This window comes from Chaetura pelagica, unplaced genomic scaffold, assembly GCF_000747805.2.
Source record: "Chaetura pelagica isolate M959 unplaced genomic scaffold, ChaPel_1.0 scaffold387, whole genome shotgun sequence".
Taxonomy (NCBI): domain Eukaryota; kingdom Metazoa; phylum Chordata; class Aves; order Apodiformes; family Apodidae; genus Chaetura; species Chaetura pelagica.
This window is the reverse complement of record NW_009954101.1, coordinates 2,082,520-2,096,603: the sequence shown is the minus strand read 5'-3', so window position 1 is coordinate 2,096,603 and position 14,084 is coordinate 2,082,520.

Below are 14,084 nucleotides of genomic sequence, written 5' to 3'. Positions count from 1 at the left end.
ATACAACCAGAGACAATTATTTCCAGATTAAGGATCCTCAGTCTGAGCCACAGGGGCATGAAGGAAAATTCATGCTTCTGATTGCTAATGCTGTGCAAATGGGATCTAAATGGATTGTGGATGACTAAATTTCCTGGATGAAATGTGTTTCTAACTAGAAACTAGATCTTCTGGGAAAAACAAACAAACAAACACAAAAACTTTCTGTGTGTGATTAAAAAAGAAAAAATGGGGGAAACAACCGATTTGTGAAAATCAGTCCAGTCAGCCTCCTCCTGTTTTAAATAGCACTCATTTCTACCACTTAGAAAATGTAAATGAGATATTTCACATTAACTATTGATTTCATTCTCAAAAAGTATGATTTCTTGTTTTGTTGTTGAGACAGTGCAGTTCCACTAGCCATCAGATTCATGGAAGTTACATGTGTTCTGAACAGTTCAAATAGATTGCTTTTATAGACAGTGTAAAGATAAAAACACCTTCACAAGGAAATTCATACTACCCTCTCTGTTTCTGTTAGGATGGGATAATTTTCTTCTCTCCCTCTCCCTTTTTCTTTCCTTTTAATCTCTCTATCCCTTCCTTGGCTCTGTTAACTTTACAGTGATACAAGAAACCAGCCTGAAAGATTTGTATCTTTCCATGGATGAAGTAAAATGCAAAAATTCTCATCTTTCGAGTTTATCTAAAATTGTCTGCTTGCTAGTTTCTCATGCTAGCTGCTATTTGTACATGGACAGCGGTTTAGATGCTCTGCAACTGCTGATTTCCAGTACAAAAATATGTAGAATTTTGAAATAGCCATTTGTAAGACTGTCTAAATGTTTAACTGAAAAGAGGTTGATAATTGAAAGTCACAAGTCACTTAGGTATCTTTGAAAAATTAACCTATTTCAGGAAAGAAAAAGTAGTAAATATCTATCCTAAATGTAAGGTTTTAAACAAATAGAAACATAATCCAAATAGTTCTATATTTTGTGAAAAACACATTGTGTTCCCAAGATGACATTTATATGGCAAAATGTAGCTTGAAACAATTTATGTCCATGCTGTAAATCCTTGGAAGAGGAGACGTCTCTAAGGAGAAAAAGAGATCTCATACGACGACACAAACAGAACTGGCGGTCACTTTCTGTAGTTATAGTGAACATCTGGAACTCATATGTTTATTGTTGAAAATTACCAAGATCTAAGATCAGAGAGTAGGAGTGGCTGACTTCTATTAAAGAACAGAACACATTGTAAAGAAATATGATGCATTTGCATTTGAGGAAGAACAACACCATGTCCCAGTATAGGTTGGGGGCTGACCTGCTGGAGAGCAGTGTAGGAGAAAGGGACCTGGGGGTCCTGGTGGACATGAGGATGACCATGAGCCAGCAATGTGCCCTTGTGGCCAAGAAGGCCAATGGCATCCTGGGGTGCATTAGAAAGGGTGTGGTTAGTCAGTCAAGAGAGGTTCTCTTCCCCCTCTATTCTGCATTGGTGAGGCCACATCTGGAGTATTGTGTCCAGTTCTGGGTCCCTCAGTTCAAGAAGGACAGGGAACTGCTCGAAAGAGTCCAGCGCAGAGCTACGAAGATGATTAAGGGAGTGGAACACCTCCCTTATGAGGAAAGCCTGAGGGAGCTGGGTCTCTTTAGCTTGGAGAAAAGGAGACTGAGGGGTGACCTCATCAATGTTTACAAATATGTAAGGGGTGAGTGTCAGGGAGATGGAGTTAGGCTTTTCTCAGTGATGACCAGTGATAGGACAAAGGGTAATGGGTGTAAATTGGAGCATAGGAGGTTCAAGGTGAATATCCAAAAAAAATTTTTATTGTAAGAGTGACAGAGCACTGGAACAGGCTGCCCAGGGAGGTTGTGGAGTCTCCTTCACTGGAGACATTCAAAATCCACCTGGATGCATTCCTGTGTGATGTACTCTAGGTGACCCTGCTCTGGCAGGGTGGGTTGGACTAGATGATCTTTCGAGGTCCTTTCCAACTCCTAGGATTCTATGATTCTACGATTCTATGATAATCAAGTAACACAGCAATGAAGAGTTTTATATAATTTACCAATATAAGTTGTTTTTGTTTGGACAACTGGTTTTTGTGCTGAGTCTAACTGCCAACATTGAACTCTTAATTATATGACAAGATATGTCAGATGTACTCAAGTATCAGCGATCCTCAACAATATCATTAGAAGACATCATTAAAATATTTTATAAATCAGGTACATGATTTTCATTTATGCAGTAAAGCATTAAGAATTTTAAATGCAGAAAAAATATTTTGTAAGATTTTCTTTTATAATATAGAGAAAAAAAGGAGTAAAATTAAGTAATATTTCAACATACAGATTATCTCCTTAGAGGAAAACTCCAGTAAGAAATATATAATTTGAGCAAGATTTATCCTTTTATTTAAGACTGCTTTGCTTTATTTTGCCACATCGTTGGTATGGCAATTCAGAAGCTGTAAGCAGCTGCAGGTTCCAAACTACCTCTCAAAAAAATCTGACTTACCATAGGGATAACCCTAACATAGTTCTCAACTTAAAAGCAGAAAAACACATGCCTAAAGACCACTTTCACATGTTCTCAGCTGTTTTCTTGCTAAAGTTCTGTTATGGGACCAAAATAATTAATTACTACAGACATGAGAAAAGAAACCAAACAATATATTCTATTAGGAAGTTCAAACCTAGTGTTCTATTTGGCCCCCTCTGTTCATTATACTCTATAACCAGAAGGAAAAAAGAGTTTGCTGGAATAAATTAATCAAACAAGCAAGCTATCTGAAAATTAGGTACAATATTCCACTTATCTGCTTATCTATTCTGACACAATTTCTGAAAACTTCATGTTTGCTCACCTCAGAAACATTCTAAGAAATCTAGCTTCCCATTTAGAATTACAAGCTGTGAAAAAAGCATGTTCATGGTTGTGTTTTTACTTTGAGATAAGCTGGTGTCTTGGACCTTGTGGCCTTGTAATAGCAGTCTGCAAAGAGTAGAACATATCAATGCTGAAATTTTATATGAGTTTTCTCAGTGACCACAGGTGTGAAATTGAAAACTGAAAAGATGCACACAAATAAAGCCAGACATATAATTTCTAATGTCTCTTTTAGTGCTTAGTGCTTGGGAAGGCCCAATGAGCTAAATGAAACAGAGGCACATGCATATATTTTCTAGGAGGCCTTTTTCACTCAAGCTTGTATGAAGTTTTGCCTTTGATTTCAACAACTGTTGAAACCTCACCTATATATTTCAGAGAAAAAAAAACCAAACAAAACAGCAAACCAGAAACAAAAAAAATCCAAGAAAACCAAAATATTTCTGCTATGAAAAGCTTTGTTTCTGAATGTTTGTGTATTCCTTCTCCTAATTTGCAGGAAAAAATGGAAAGAGCTAACTTATTCCTGACTTGGAACGTATATGCCAAGATTAAGTCTGCAGCAAAGAATTTATTGTAAGTTTTCAATCCTCAAAATAGGAGGGGAGCCTTAAGAAAAAAATTAATGTTACCACAACAATGGTACAAAACAGAATCATCAGCATTTTGCAACACTGAACATCTGGAAGTCATGTGTTTACTCCCAGGCCATTAGGGGAGCACACACATTATTATATTCAGATTTTCTTTTTTTTTTTTTCGTCATAAAATGAATTATTCCTTACTTGCCCACAACAAAACAACCCTATTAAGTCCAAATGACATGGTTAAAATGAAGTCTCTCTGTTGCAAAAAGCCAATACTCACTTAAATGCTTCAAATAGATTTGGATTTACTCCTTGTGTTTGTTTTTCCTTCTGCTTTTTTCACTTCCCCACCATCCTACTGAGGCAGCTAAAGAAACCCCAGAATTTATATCCTTAAGAAGGTGCACACTCTGTCCCAGACAAGGATTGTAGAACTATAATAATTCATCAAGATACAATGCAATAGGTGTAAACTGCTGTTCTGAAGACTGCATTGCTGAAGCTTCTGGGGGTAAGGAGGCACCTTCCACAGCTGCTTCATGCATTAGCTGAGAGCTATGTTCCTGTTACCCTTGAAAATTATTATCATAATTTGTTTATTGTGTTTGGATGTCTTGTCCCAGAATCAGAGCTCCACAAAAATAGGAGTGTGAAAACGGTTCAAGTAAACAGAATTAGTAAAGAAGTTTGCTAATGAGATGCAGAAGAAGGAACAGACATTCATATAATTTCTAAAAACTGAAAATGTTGATCAGTTTTAGTAATAGCCTCAAGCAAAACATCTTTTCGGGGGAAGAAAAAAGCATACTATTAGGTTCGTTATAATTAAATAATAGAATCATAGAATCATAGAATCTTAGGGGCTGGAAGGGACCTCGAAAGATCATCTAGTCCAACCCCCCTGCCAGAGCAAGGTCACCTAGAGTACATCACACAGGAACTCATCCAGGTAGGTTTTGAATGTCTCCAGTGAGGGAGACTCCACAACCTCCCTGGGCAGTCTGTTCCAGTGCTCTGTCACTCTTACAATAAAAAATTTTTTTGGATATTCACCTTGAACCTCCTATGCTCCAATTTACACCCATTACCCCTTGTCCTATCACTGGTCATCACTGAGAAAAGCCTAACTCCGTCCCCCTGACACTCGCCCCTTACATATTTGTAAACATTGATGAGGTCACCCCTCAGTCTCCTTTTCTCCAAGCTAAAGAGACCCAGCTCCCTCAGGCTTTCCTCATAAGGGAGATGTTCCACTCCCTTAATCATCTTCGTAGCTCTGCGCTGGACTCTTTCGAGCAGTTCCCTGTCCTTTTTGAACTGAGGGGCCCAGAACTGGACACAATACTCCAGATGCAGCCTCACCAATGCAGAATAGAGGGGGAGGAGAACCCCTCTTGACCTACTAACCACACCCTTTCTAATGCACCCCAGGATGCCATTGGCCTTCTTGGCCACAAGGGCACATTGCTGGCTCATGGTCATCCTCCTGTCTACCAGGACCCCCAGGTCTCTTTCACCTACACTACTCTCCAGCAGTTCAGCCCCCAACCTGTACTGGGACATGGTGTTGTTCTTCCCCAAATGTAAAACTCTGCACTTCCCCTTGTTGAATTTCATCATGTTTCTCCCCGCCCAACTCTCCAACCTATCTAAGTCTCTCTGAATGGCAGCACAGCCTTCTGGTGTGTCAGCCACTCCTCCCAGCTTAGTGTCATCAGCAAACTTGCTGAGGGTACATTCTATACCCTCATCCAGGTCGTTGATGAAGATGTTGAACAACACCGGTCCCAGCACCGACCCTTGTGGGACTCCACTAGTAACACACCTCCAACCAGATTCTACCCCATTGACTACAACTCTCTGACTCCTTCCTTTCAACCAGTTCCTAATCCACCTCACTTCCTGGTCACCAAACCCATACCTGATCAACTTATCCACAAGGATGCTGTGGGAGACGGTGTCAAATGCTTTACTGAAATCAAGATAAACCACATCTACCGCTCTACCATCATCTATCCACCTAGTAATTTCCTCATAGAAGGCTATGAGGTTAGTCAAACATGATTTACCCTTGATAAAACCATGTTGACTGCTCTTGATGACCCCCATGTCCTTGATGTGCCTGGAGATAGTCACAAGAACAAGTTGTTCCATCACCTTTCCAGGGATGGAGGTGAGGCTGACCGGTCTATAGTTACCCGGGTCCTCCTTCTTGCCCTTCTTGTAGACTGGAGTGACATTTGCTATCCTCCAGTCCTCAGGCACCTCACCTGTTGCCCATGATTTACTGAAGATGATGGAGAGTGGCCTAGCAATGACCTCCGCCAGCTCCCTCAGCACCCTTGGGTGCATTCCATCTGGACCCATTGATTTATGGATGTCCAGATTACTCAACTGATCCCTAACCCAATCCTCATCTACCATGTCAAACTCTTCCTCTATCTTGACTTCTTCTGGGGCTATATGAATCTGGGGCTCATAGGGAGACCCTGCAGGAGTGAAGACAGAGGCAAAGAAGGCATTCAGCACCTCTGCCTTCTTTATATCCTCTGTCACCAGGGCTCCCACCTCATTCCTCAATGGGCCAATATTGCCTCTATTGCTAGTTTTGCTAGCTATGTACTTGAAAAAGCCCTTTCTATTATCCTTAACCTGACTTGCAAGGTTAAGTTCCAAGGAGGCCTTAGCTTTCCTAATTGCCTCCCTACATCCTCTGACAACAGTCCTATATTCCTCCCAAGTGACCAGCCCCTCCTTCCATGATCTATAGATTTTCCTTTTCCACTTAAGTTTGCCCAGTAGTTCCTTCTTTAACCATGCAGGTCTCCTAGCACCCTTACTAGATTTCCTAACCATTGGGACACTCTGATCCTGTGCTTGCAAGAAGTGGTCCTTGAATGTTGACCAGCTATCTTGAGCTCCTTTATTTTCTAGCACCCTGTCCCATGGGATTTCCCTTAATAGATGATTGAGGAGACCAAAGTTTGCCCTGTGGAAGTCCAGGGTTCTGGTCCTGCTGGGTATTTTGTTCCTTCCACACAGGATATGTACTCATATAAAATCTGTTTTGTTGTGATTACATCAGCTCAGTTAAGATTTTATTAGCATTTAAATTCTATCACCATGCCTTACAAATTAGGTAGTTAATATTGTACAAACAAGGCAAACAAATAATTATCTTACTGTATTGCTTAATAATCTACCTGGTCTTCTGACATTTTTCAAAAAGAATTTTCAGCTTCAGTACAATACATTTTTTTTCTACTATGTTCTTGTTTGTTACACAGTTGTCAGGCTTTTCACTCTCAGTCTATCCTTCTTTCTCTCTTTCTTTACCTTTCTTCTTTTAGATTCTGTAGTATTGCTACATTAAAAGAGAAAGCAAGGAGACTTGCTATTAAGGGGAAGAAATTCAAAGTAGAGTGAAAAGTCATAGCAGTACTGTGAATAATTAGAATGCAACGCGCCCCGCCCACCCCCGCTGCCGCCGCTTCTCTTTGGGGGGGGGCGACCTGCGTTTGGAGTACCCGGCTGCAGCCTGAGCCCCGGCTCGCCTAGTCCTGGCTCTCACCTGGTTCCGCTTCACTCCAGCCAGACCTGGCTTGACCCAGCTCGTCCTATCATCACCGCAGCGTGGTGAGATTAACCCTTTCTTACCTGCACACAAACCACGAATTCCTCCTCCTCCTTCCCTCACTTAAATAAGTAAATAAGGTGTGTAACTAAGGTGTACCCATATATATTTCATGTGCTTTAATTACTCCCCATTTTGAACCTCCTTCCCCAAATTGCTTTGTTTTCCCCACAATAAACTGTGCATTTCATAAATTCTAATTGGGGATTGGCTGCTGTTATTGGAAATATTAGTAAGCATTGAGCAAGTTACTCAATTGAAAAGTCAGGGCCAAAGCGCCTGCTCCTCTGTGAGAGGCGTTCCCCACATGTGGACCTCATAGCAGATCCTGACAAGCTTAATACACTCCAAAAAGTAGATATAATAGTTCGCGGATCGTGCCAGGCACACATACACAAAAGTAACAGCTCCATTTTATTCTGCCCCATAAGACAGTTGCTTCTCCCACTTCAGATTAACATATAGTTCCCTAGAGCCTCTCTGATAAAATAAAATGGAATTGTGCTAAAAAGATATAGTAAAAGTTGGAATGCTATAGAGTTAACAGCTTTTGATATGGTTGGGTTGTGGTTTTTTTCACATATGGTATTTCCAGTGAACTGCTTTTGCCAAATTATAAAGATCAGTGAAATAAATGTAATAATTTTTAGTAAAAATTTGCATTTTTTCTTTTAACCTCTTTTAGTCTCTGATAATTATTTTCTAATATTAAAAAATAATAATAACTAAAATCTTCTCTGCTTGCCTCCTTTCTTCCACCTGCAGTTGGCATATGTTTTTAATCACTGATACCTAATATGTTGGTAGAAGAAAGAACTACATTAAAAGTATTAGAGTCCTATTAACTTTCTCAGATGATTAATGTCTAAGCTAGAGGACATCACAGTATTACTAGAATATGGTAGAAGCTATTCCAACAAGTAGCTTTTGACAAATCTCATATATACCACACATTATATTGATGCAACCAGAAGCACAAAGTTCAAAGTTTGTGACTGTTATAAAACTATTCACACAAAGTGGGTTGAACTAGAGCTGTGTGTGTAAAACTGAAATGAAATAAACAAGATAAAATATTTCAATAAAAGACCAATAAAAGTAGTAATATCCTAAAAAACAACCCTCATCACAATTAGAAACTCAACATGTCACCATAGCATTCACAGAAAATAAAGACCTGTCCTAAATGCTATAATATAATACTGACTGAGAACAGGAAATATTTAAGTAATTAGTTATTTTGTGATTGTGGTCTATTCTAAAAAGTAGAACATAGTTACTCCAGACATTTAATAAACTTAACAAATACAAAACAAATTATGATAGCTGTCACAAAGAACATTTTAATTTAATTTAATTTTAATTTAAAAATCATACTTAAGAAACATGTTCAAGAGATTAAAGACTGAGGAGAAAAATGATAGAGCTAAAGAAGACCAACTGCTGATTGTTTGTCAGTGGTGCCATGAAATCCCACAAAGTTTGGAATAGAAGCAATCTGTGGTAAAGGTACAGTAACTGAAGTCAGTCTGTACCTTTTTCATTATCATCAAGTCTCAATATACTACAATGTGAAGTTATTTTATCATCATGCTGAAGTTTTGTTGCAAGCAGAATCCTTCCATGGTTGGCTAGTGTTTCTCAGGGAGAATATGAATAAACAAATATAATGAAATATTTAGCAAAAACAATGCATCTCATAAACAGCCAGAGCCTAAGATAGGCAGTATTTCTCTAAAATATCACTGCATTTTAAAAAATTGCATAAATACTTGCTGGCAGCATGCATTTACAGCAGTACTTCCTAGACTGTGCAGTTCACGTGCCACAGTCATGTCTTCACAAATGAGCAGCCATCATTTTCATTGTGTAAAAGAATTCACTACTCATTACTGTCCAAGGTAGAATATGTGCATGAAGAGTACAGTATCCTCAAACTCCTATCAAGAATATTAGCTTTTAAAAAGTAAAAACCAAGGCACACAGTTAATTCTCTGCAGTTCCAAAAGCATGAAATAAAAAATATATATTGCTATCTTTGTACAAACCAACATACTTTTAAAGCTATTTTGAACTAATGATGAAGTGACAGGTAAGTCAACACAGTTTCTTACAACAGGATGCAATTATACTCAATTTAGTTTCTGCATAAGTGCCAGCAGGCATTTAATCTTAGCTTGTCCTATTCCCTTTTTCAACCCTAATTCCTGCTTCGGATTCTTTCCACTTCACTGGAAGAAGAGTTTTAGACGGATATACTTTCTCCATATTTTCAGTCTTACAGCTCTAGAGAACCTTTACAACTTACTCTGTTTCTGTAAAATATCCCTCTGTGCAGTGGCAGGTGAGGGCAAGGAAAAAAGGAGAAAGGATGGGTGGAAGCTTCTTAACTGCAAACTCTGTAAAAATTTTTTTATCTTTTACTGAATAATTAATCATAGAATCATAGAAACTCTTGGATTAGAGGGGACCTCTAGAGGTCATCTAGGCCAACCCCCCTACAATAAGCAGGGACATCTCACTCTAGAACAGATTGCTCAGAGTCATACCTTTCATTAGTCTAACTGACTTAGCTTCCATAAAGCAGCTAAGATTCCCAGCCCACTAGCTCTTGCAGGTCTGATACAGAGGCTATAATCGTTAAACTAAATACTGGGGGAAAAATCCATCTATATATTATTATTTTCTTTCTCATTCATGAAGCTATATGAAGTTTTCCTTTTATGTCTCAATAGTTTTTAATTTTGTTCTTTCAATTTCCTAAATTGTACTTAATCTCACTATTCTCCATATTGTTTACCGTCTGTATTCCTTCTGTTAACTCTCCAGTTTTGTAATCTGTTCTTGTTTTTCATTATTATTTGGCTTGTGGCAACCCTGGAAAAGTCACAGCACTTCCTGAGGTTCTGTCACTGTCAGTAATGGATTGATTTTGTCATTCATCACCACTGAAACTTAGAAACTACATCAAAATTTGTGGTGCTGTGCTTCTTCTCTATATCTAGCATGTCTCTATAATATTCTTTACTGAAAATCCGATTATTTAGGAGATGTGCCACAGATCGCATTTTACAGCTCTGTTCTTTTTTCACAAAGCTAATCACTTTTTTTATGGCTATCATGTATTACATTAGATTAAAAATAAAGAGTTCCTGTAATGAAATTCAGATTTTGATCTAAACATAAGGAAGAGGAGGAATAGATCAGGTAATTTTATTTTTTTTTTAATATATAAATAATATCTTACTGACACCATTCTAGCAAACTAAATGTTTGGAGACATGGTGGGCTAAGATTACTTTTTTTTGGGTAAATTTTGATCCCTAAACAACAGAAATGCTGTAGTTACAATAAAATAATACGAGAAAATCAAGCAAACTCTGTTACAAAGTGCATGAATTTAAAAAAATAAATATATATATTTCAGATGCTCCTGTACATTTGTTTTATTTACTTTGTGCCCAGCTTTTAATGGTGGCCACTGTACAGACAGAGATGGGTGAAACAAAGCTATCAGTTCAACACACAGAATCCCACTGCGTTAGAGTTTGTACATCTATGTATTTTATAAAATAAAGGGGGGGGGAAAGAGATCATCAATGTGAAAAGTGCCATCAAATAAGTACTTTTAGTCAGAGGCTGAAACACCCACAAATTATAAATGAACTAACGAGGATATAATGAGCAGCAGTTGTCCTTGTGCTCAAATGTAAATATATTAAAATAGTGTAACTAACAATAATACAATACTATTTTGCAATACTGTGAATAGTACAGGCAGGCTTAATCTAAACAGGTTTTATAGGAGTATGTGGGAAGTGAAAAGGCGTGTGCAGCTGCACATAGGAAGCATCCAAGTAACAGGAAAACAGTTTTCAGACAGAAGACAAAATATACACAGAAGAATGTCAATAGGCAGAACATGACTGGCAAAACCAAAAGGAAAGTTGTATCAGGGGGAGCACCTTTTTTGGGGGGGGAGAGGGACAAAAGCATAAAAAGATCAAGCATATACAAAATTTGGACTAAAAAGATGGCAAGATTACTTCAATTCCAATTTCTTGTGTCAAAGATCTATCAAACCTGATAACTTTGACCTCTGCAACTAAGAATCACCAGAGAATCATAGACTTGCTTTGGTTGGAAAAGACCTTTAAGATTATCAAGTCCAACTTTTAACCTAACACTGCCAAGTTCAACACCAACTATGTCATTAAGCACTACATCTACATGTCTTTTACACATCCAGGGATGGTGACTCAACCACTTCCCTGGGCAGCCTGTTCCAATGCCTGACAAACCTTTCAGTGAATACATTTCCCTTAACATCCAATCTAAACATCCCCTGACACAACTTGAGACAATTTCATCTTGTTCTATCATTTTTCTTGTGAGAAGAGACCAACACATACTTTGATAAAATCTCCTTTCAGGCAGTTGTAGAGAGCAATGAGGTCTCCCCTCAGCCTCCTTTTGTCCAGGCTGAACAACCCCAGTTCCCTCAGCTGCTTGTTGTAAGACTTGTGTCCTAGTCACTTCGCTAGCTTCATTACCCTTCTTTGGATACACTCCAGATCTCAATATCCTTTTTGTACTGAGGGGCCCAAGACTGGATCAGAGCCATTAGTGTGTATTGTACAGCTATTCAGAAGTGTGATATTAATGAATTAATTTAGTATAGGGTGTTGGTTTTTTTCAAGTCTAAAACTGGCCTGATGAGTCAGTTTTCTAAACACTCCCATCACATTCATATCTAATGCCTTGTCTTTAAATTATATATAGCCATATATTCAATTTTTTGCACATTGATGTAGAAACCTTAATTTAGCCCTTTGAAACTAATTTTGCAAAGATAGTTTCCTAGGTTTGTAGTATGAACTACAATAGACAGAATTTTTAAAAGCTCCCACTTACTTCATCAAGAGGGTTCTGTAAACTATGAGGTTTTGTTTCTGCTTATGTAGCTAAGATTCCATTCCAAAGGAGGTACATTTTTTTTGAAGCGGTTTAAGGAGGTACATCCATATACAACCACAGTCCTACCACTGACATGCAAGTTTTTGCCAAGTCTATCATGTTCCATCAGGTTATGTCAGTATATTTGGTTTCTGTGGCAAGGTTTTTATAGCGGTGGAGCTACAGAGGTAGCTCCTATGAGAACCTGCTAGAAACTTCCTTTTTGTCTGGTAGAAAGTTTAGATACCAAGAATTAAAAAAACCCACAACAAACAGATATTAAAATTCAGAAATCAACTTCTGAATGAAAATTATTACCATATAGTAATTCATAACTGATCCCCCATCATTAATTAAGGAGAATTGATAATCTTAATGGGATTTGAAAGTAAATAGTATATTGTAATTTTTAACCTTTTATTATCCAATTTTTCAATTTTTTTCACTTTGGTTTGTGTTTAGAATCAGAGTGATATACATAAGGAACAACTCATAGCAAATATATTCATACCTGTGTTTCGTGTTTCAGCCACAAGGCTGATTTGTGTCCTATTGGTTGAACTAATAAGTACTAATGTATTCTATAGGTAAATCTATTGATTCAAAGGCACTTGGAAATATTGGTTTCTCAATTAATAAATGGCTGTGCACAGCAGCTTGATTTGAATTAGGCTGCAAAATTAAAATGATCCTCAATAATCAGGACTTTTTGTATTTTTAAGAATTCTTTTCTCAGTCTTGAATTTAATATTAATTTTTGTGTCCTTGATTGTTAAGCTTTGTTTTCAAGTGCCAAACATAGTGAGGCTGTTAAGAAATATCACTTAACTTTCAAATTGTCTTGTCTGTTTTGTCCTCATTGACATTTTACTCTCCTTTTGTAGATTAAATCTAAGATGTAAAAGGGTATTAAAATAATATTTTTTTTCATTATTCTATCAAAGCACGCATTATTTTTGAGAAAATAAAAAAGGCTAATTCATTGCTGTTGTTATGTGATACAGCACACCAGTTCCATATATGCCGAAGAGCAAAGAGGGTATCTTGTTTGTCAAAAGCTAAATAAATATTCAAATCAGATCAAGGTTCAGAGAAGTTGGTAGCAGACACAAATGTCTATTGATGCTGGAGCCTTCATCTCTTTCTGTTCATATTTTCCATCATAGCTGTCCTGAATCCATACCAAAGTCATACCCACTTTACATTCTGTTCACTGCCTTTTTTTCCACAACTTCATGAAAATCCCTGAAGCAGCATGGTTCACATTAAGAGGAAATTCCACAAATGAAACATGAGAAATGAATCTGCTTTGGAGGTAGAAGTTCTAGAATATACAGAGATGAGAATTCATTGCAACTGCAACATTTTATTGCAAGGGTAAGCAAAGTGAGGATAAGAAGTTACAAAAAAAAATATATTGGATATGCAAAGTTCAGTAGTAATATAATTTCATAATAGATAATGAAAAAAATAATTATTTAGCTACTTCAGAGAAAAAGAGAAGATAAAAGGGAAGGTAAGAGCTCTAATTATCAGAAAGTAAATACACTAGAGGGGAGGAAAAGTGGAATTTCTAAGTACTTGCTCTGCTTCAGTTCACTCAAAACAACTCTTCTGTGAAATGATTAATTATGCTGGGAGTAGATGAACAACATAAGAGAAGAGACATCAACACCGTAAAGAGCAAGTGAGAAATTACCTGGACTGAATTAATGTTTTGAATCAGCAAGGCCAGATTAAATCCATCAGAGAGTACTAAAGGAATTAGCCAATGAGGTTTCATAGTCCATGGCAAATGATTTTACAGAACTCCAAGGAGATCCTAGGGTTGCAGATTAGAAGCCTGACATCCATTATAGGAAACATACCAGCTAAAAAGAGATGTAACATGAATAAAAGTATTATTAGTGCTAGAATGATGTTAAGGCACAGAGCAAAACAAATGTTAGCGTTTAAAAAGGACTTATATATTAGACAGAAGTGTCGTATATATGATATCTTTTGCCAAATAAGCATATTTA